Below are 7,024 nucleotides of genomic sequence, written 5' to 3'. Positions count from 1 at the left end.
TAGAGGTCCTGGATGGCTGGGAGCTCGGCTCCAGTGATGTACTGGGCTGTACGCACATCCTAGAAGTGCGTGTGTTGTAGTAGTTTTATGTCATGTGTAACTCTCTTCATGCAGGGCTCTCTCATCTGGTGAGAACACAGCAGGTTGTCACAGCAACCCTGGGAGAAGATGCAGTCTTAACCTGTGAACTCATGAAACCCAAAGACGTGCTGCAAGTCACCTGGAAAAAAATGACACAGGCAAAATGTGGACATTGGCTCCTATAGCAAACGATTTGGACCAGTAGTCAACCCCCCTTTTCAGAGGAACGTGGAGTTTTAAGACGAGGGACTGCAGAACTGCTCTATTGTCATCAGAGGAGTGTCAAGAGGAGACGAGTCCTGCTACAAGTGTCTGTTTAACGCCTATCCAGAGGGAGCTATCAGTGGAACCACCTGCCTCCATGTAAATGGTAAAAATCACATTACATTAGGTTGGGGAAGAGGGGATTGAAGGGACACTACCACTCCAAAGTCTAGCGTAAGTTTGTCAGATGTTTTCAGACCTTTTAAACATGGACAATGTGCATGAAATGTCTTCAACAATGTGTAATATCCCTTTAACACTGGAACAATGTTTAATGTCCCTTTAACACAGGGACAATGTGTAATATCCCTTTAACACAGGAACAATGGCCTCCAAACATCATAGATCAATTTGACCATGTGATGTGCATGAAAACATCATAGTATTTACATTCACTGTGAACTGTGTTTATCATTGTTCTATAGAGCTGTATGGACCCTCACTCCTCATCACACAAACCAACAACAGTCACACCACTCTGTCCTGTTCTGCTACTGGACGACCTGTTCCTACAGTAACCTGGGAAGACACAGAAATTCCAGAAAATTCCACAATGGTCAATGTCACCCATCACAATGGAACTGTCACTGTCACCATAACTTCCACGCTGGCAGCATTCAGTCTACCTGACAAAGACACCAGGGTTGGCTGTATGGTGTCACAGTTCTCTGGAGGTGTCACCAATAACGTATCCATGGTTATTCCAGCTAGAACACAAGCTTCATTTCCTGGTGAGAAGTGGTTCTGTACATGCCTACAGTAACAATCAACATGCTGGTGTCATTCTGAAGTACTGTCTCTGTATGTTCTGTGCTAGGTGTACCTGAGGTCACTGATGGTGACAGGATCAGAGGTAAGTCATTAATCTAATGACCACAACTAATCTCTGACACTCTTATCTGTGAATTGTACCATTCTCATCTTGTCTTCTTTCACATGTAACCCAACAGGGATTGGTGCAGTGATGGGTTCACTGTGTTTCATTGCTGTGGTACTGTGGTGCAAACTGAGAAATACAATGAGAAGGTAAGTTTTACTGTTCAGATGACAAAGAGAAAATACAGTATTACTTTGACATTGTTTTTGTAAGTTTGACAATCAGTCTTTAGCCCAAATCCCACAGCCAATGACGGAGAACAGGAAGAACTATCAACGCTCAGCATGATGACCCTGAAATCCAGAGGTCTAATCTAACACATATTCAAATGAGTTGCATTCCTGCATTGTTGTTCTGATGTTACTCATGTCACTTACATACTTCATAAAACAAATATGTGAATTACCCTGATTTATACAGAACAATATGTTAATTACCCTCTTAATACACAACAATATGTTAATTACCCTTTTTATACACAGCAATATGTTAATTACCCTCTTTACACACAACAATATGTTAATTACCCTCTTAATACACAACAATATGTTAATTACCCTCTTAATACACAGCAATATGTTAATTACCCCCTTAATACACAACAATATGTTAATTACCCTCTTAATACACAACAATATGTTAATTACCCTCTTAATACACAACAATATGTTAATTACCCTCTTAATACACAACAATATGAAAACGTTTCTAAAGGATTGCCGAGTGACTATCATACTGTCACACACACATCTGTGTGGCTCGGAGACGGTTTAGTTGTCTCGGACAGATACTGATTAGCTGACTGAATGGTTAATGACACGCATATAGTCCTGCGGGTTATTGTATAAATATGTTCATATGTATTCTATGTAAATATATTAGCAGTTTGGTCATGAAGAAACACTAGATGTGTGTGTTTCATTCTTCAATTGTTTTTATAAATCTAAGTGTTGTAATATTATATCCTACACAATGTCATCATAATGTACTCTGTGGTGTGTTTTGTGTGCGTTTTTGTTTTATTTCTTCACTTTTTAAATCAAATGCTGTAACAATGTTGTAATGTATGGAATTGTCATAAATCTGCTGCTGGCAAAGCTTAAACGAATTGTCTGCCACTCGAGACCAGCCAACGTTCCGAATAACTGCCACTAGGGGTCGCCTGGATATAATTTAGGGAGAGAGGTGGTAGAGAAACGGTTTTGATAGTTTTGCAGCGCTCATGCAACATCGCCAACAGCGTACCCAAGACAATTTGCTATATAGGTCCACTTGACAGTCTCTGTTCTCTGACGCCGCTCTTGTAGAGGCCGAACGCATCACACCCGATCTGTTCAGCTTTAATACTTTTGAAGCATGGATTTGATAGTCAAAGTGTAGAATATTGTGTTATTGCAGAGGACGGAATTAAATAAATCTCATTATTACTAACTCCATGCACTGCTCAACGGGTAAGTCGTTTTATTTTTTTTTACCAGTATTCATTTGTTATAGGGCCCAGTTAAAATAAAACATTGTGTTCTGTTTAAGTAAAAACACTTTAAAATGTTACTTAAGCCGTTTATTTTGGATAACTGTACTTTATAATTCATTGTTTTTAACTGTTTCTGGTAAGACAGGACAGAATTATGATCCCGTTCACGCACCTATCAATATAACGCGTTGTCTTCCCTACTGCCTCGGATCTGGAGGACTCACTAAACACAAACTGCGTTTGTCAAAGATGTCTGAGTGTTGATGTGCCCATGACTGTCCGTAAATAACACAATAAGAAAATCGTGCCTTCTGGTTTGCTTAATATAATGATTTTGATGTAGACGTTTACTCAAGTATTATCATTTACTACTTTCCCACCACAGCATTACGTTAATAATATTGTTATAACAATTGTTTATATCATGTTTATATATGTTTGTATCCCAGTGCAGTTTTTAATCAAGGATTATGACAGATATAGCATCATATTGAAGTTGGATGAAATTGTATTTTGTGAAATTGCCTTTTTTGACTAGGACATCATTCAACTCGTGGATCAACTTTTAACCTACATATTGCTAGTAGGATTATCTCAACCTTTTATTGAATTAATATCTTCAATGTATCACCTTTATATGCTCAATAGACCCCCACCCTTCCCCTCCAAAACAATGTCCTATTATAGTCAAATAGCCTAATCATGGTATTGCATGGTAGTGAATCCATCAACAGAACAATTACAGAAGCCCCATAGGTTGGTACATCAACTGAACAAGCCTTAACAGGCTCTGAATTCCTCAAATGCCCACGTTGAATCAAGTCTGGTGATATAATGATATAGAATGTCTGGACTCCCCAGTCTTTGATTTGGACATTAGGAAGTCCACACACCTTGTTACTGAGAACTAAACAAACAGCTGTTGAAGATGTTAACACTCTGCATACACATGCACACTGTTTGGCCCCTGAGGACCAGTGTGCTCTAACGTGTCCTATTCTTGTATAGGCCTACTGCCTGTGAAAGGCCAGGTTTTCCTTTACTCTGTGGCAATGAGGTTGACTTTTAAGTGTGTTGGCTGTGCCATGCACCCTTTTGATATGGAATCAGTCAAACATGGCCCAGTAATAATCTATGCTATTATATTCGGTGAAATCCAAGTCAGTTTGATACAGGAATGGAGTTTCTGTGTCATGTTTTTCAAAGAGATGCATGAGGGGCATGGATTTGTCTGTTATGGGACTGTTTCATCTGGAAATACTGGTGTCTATGTTTACATTCACTCCATATACTATGTTTTATTCACCATAAGATGTCAGAACTACTTTTTTAATGTGTATAGTGGAAAAAGAGAGGAGCCATTTTAAACTTTGCCCAACGGGGCAGACGGCACGTTTGAACCCAGACGGTTTACGTCGTAAAAGACCCAATGAACTGCCTATAAAAGACTGGTGGGTTCGCTCTGATCTGGTCGTGTGGCTTATATCAGTTTCTTTTTCATTGTCTAAGTGGAGGTGGCCTCTGTAGCTGATCTGAGATCAGTTTGGATATGTACCTCCACAGGAGAAGGGATAATCATCGTGGTTGTGTAAACGGATCCCAAATCAGCTCTTAGGGACACCCTCTGCCTGGAGGGCTGTTTCTCCTTGCTTTGTCACAACCTCCCACTGGCTCTCTTAAACAAGTGGATTTCCCGGCAACGCAGACACTGGAGCATAACCACAAGTGTTTTTTATAGCCGCTGAACCACGCTGAGCTTGGCTGGCAGACCTCTAAGCCCATGCTCAGACAGACAGTGCTTTACAGTAGGCCTGAATCCTCTAGGCTGCTGTATGTGTACATCCACCGTGCTCCATCATGGCTAGTACTGGCTGTTATGGTGGTTCCTCTGTTTCTTCTGTCATGGACTCATCTTGCGTCGTTCACAGATTTTTGCTTCTGGTTTGATTGCACAAACGTGTTTTTTTGAGACCGGGGGCTGGTGCATTGCAGACATCAAAGCAGCACAGCTGGCCTTCTGTTTGCCAGGTGATCACACTCTCAGTGGGTAGGAGTGCAGCACAGGGGTTAAGACCTATAATCTGACAGAATTGATGAATATGCTGGTGTTGTTGTTGTTGTTGATCTGTTGAGTCAATCCCCATGGCGATAGCCCCTCAGACTAACAACACTGTTTGTGTCACTTAGCGTAACCAACCTGGTGCGGTGCAATGCTACTGAAAATAAGCTCCACTTGATTAGAGCTACCGAGCCATTATCCAGTTTAGTTTTCATCCACTAAGCAGAGTGTTAGAATGCTACAGTACATCAAAGGTTCTAATGCAACGTTACACAGTGGCATGAAAAAGGGTTCAAATACTATTTCTTATCTGGATTAGATCTGATCTTCATCTTAGTCACAGCAACAGACACAGTCTGCTTAAACTAATAACACACCAATTATTGTATTTTTCTTGTCCATATTGATTACATCATTTAAACATTCACAGTGTAGGATGGAAAAAGTATGTGAACCCCCCAGGCTAATGACTTCTCCAAAAGATAATTGGAGTCAGCTAACCTGGAGTCCAATTAATGAGACGAGATTGGAGATGTCAGCTCGGGGATTTGAACTTGCAACCTTTCGGTTACTAGTCCAACACTCTAACCACTAGGCTACCCTGCCACCCCAAAAATCATTGCTTGATGAGAACCATTCCTCGAACAAGAGAGATCTCAGAAGACCTAATTGTTGACTTGCATAAAGATGGAAAGTGTTCCAAAAGTATCTCTAAAAGCCTTGATGTTCATCAGTCCACTGTAAGACAAATTGTCTATAAATGGAGAAAGTTCAGCACTGTTGCTACTCTCCCTAGGAGTGGCCGTCCTGCAAAGATGATTGCAAGAGCACAGAGCAGAATGTTCAATGAGGTTAAGAAGAATCCTAGTGTCAGCTAAAGACTTACAGAAATCTCTGGAACATGCTAAGATCTCTGTTGATGAGTCTACGATACGTAAAACACTAAACAAGAATGGGGTTCATGAGAGGACACCACTGAAGGAGCCACTGCTGTCCAAAAAAAACATTGCTGCACATCTGAAGTCTGCAAAAGTGCACCTGGATGTTCCACACCGCTACTGGCAAAATATTATGTGGACAGATTAAACTACAGTAGAGTTGTTTGGAGAGAACACACAACACTATGTATGGAAAAAAAGGCACAGCACACCAACATCAAAACCTCATCCCAACTGTAAAGTATGGTGGAGGGAGCATCATGGTTTGGGGCTGCTTGGCTGCCTCAGGGCATGGACAGCTTGCTATCATCAACAGAAAAATGAATACCCAAGTTTATCAAGACATTTTGCAGAAGAATGTAAGGCTATCTGTCCACCAATTGAAGCTCAACAGAAGTTGGGTGATGCAACAGGACAAGACCCAAAACACAGAAGTAAATCAACAACAGAATGGCTTCAACAGAAGAAAATACGCCTTCTGGAGTGGCCCAGTCAGAGTCCTGACCTCAACTCGATTGAGATTCTGTGGCATGACCTCAAAAGAGCATTTCTCACCAGACATCCCAAGAATATTGCTGAACTGAAACAGTTTTGTAAAGAGGAATGGTCCAAAATTCCTCCTGACCGTTGTGCAGGTCTGATCCTCAACTACAGAAAATGTTTGGTTGAGGTTATTGCTGCCAAAGGAGGGTCAACCAGTTATTAAATCCAAGGGTTCACATACTTCTCCCACCCTGCACTGTGAATGTTCACATGATGTGTTCAATAAAGACATGAAAACGTATCATTGTGTGTTATTAGTTTAAGCAGACTGTGTTTGTCTGTTGTTGTGACTTAGATGAAGATCAGATGAAATTGTATATTTTATGACCAATTTATTCAGAAATCCAGGTGATTCCAAAGGGTTCACATACTTCTTTTTCTTGCCACTGTAGGTTATAATGCTCTGTTATAATTGGTTGTAATGCTGAATAGAGGGTTACAACGTTGAGAGAGTTGTGTCCTCCTCTGGTTCCTGGATCCAGCTACAGGAGTCCGTCTGCCAGTAAGATGAGGTTGCTACAACACTGACCGACAACACGTCTCACACACTGGATCACAGGTAGGGGAAGAACAAATCAGATTCAACTTTATATGCTGAAGTTCATTGTGACTGTTGGCTGTGGATGTTCCATGGTGCTATTTTTAACAGTAGTCCTGTTCTCTATCAGTAACCTGGATGCAACACACTCCCGCAGACCAAGATGTGTGTATCTGCCCTGTCTCGGTGGCTGATGCTGTGTCTGCAGCTAGTGGTGATGGTGGTTTTCAGGACACAAGGTAGCCAACAC

At 41.1% G+C, this 7,024-nt stretch overlaps 1 long non-coding RNA gene and 1 pseudogene across 1 annotated transcript; both read left to right on the top strand.

Annotated features, from left to right (window-relative positions):
* The first annotated feature begins 114 nt into the window (after positions 1 to 114).
* On the top strand, positions 115 to 1,539 carry LOC139402708 (OX-2 membrane glycoprotein-like; annotated as a pseudogene).
* Positions 1,540 to 2,491: 952 nt separating this feature from the next.
* Positions 2,492 to 7,009, top strand: LOC139402703 (uncharacterized). Its single transcript, XR_011633261.1, has 3 exons — positions 2,492 to 2,673; positions 6,629 to 6,795; positions 6,905 to 7,009. It is a non-coding gene; the product is annotated as an uncharacterized lncRNA (long non-coding RNA).
* Positions 7,010 to 7,024: the final 15 nt, after the last annotated feature.

The sequence above is a fragment of the Oncorhynchus clarkii genome, unplaced genomic scaffold (assembly GCF_045791955.1).
Source record: "Oncorhynchus clarkii lewisi isolate Uvic-CL-2024 unplaced genomic scaffold, UVic_Ocla_1.0 unplaced_contig_8867_pilon_pilon, whole genome shotgun sequence".
In the NCBI taxonomy this organism is placed as follows: Eukaryota; Metazoa; Chordata; class Actinopteri; order Salmoniformes; family Salmonidae; genus Oncorhynchus; species Oncorhynchus clarkii.
Note: the sequence above shows the minus strand (reverse complement) of the source record. Positions and strands in the feature narration are given on the sequence as shown.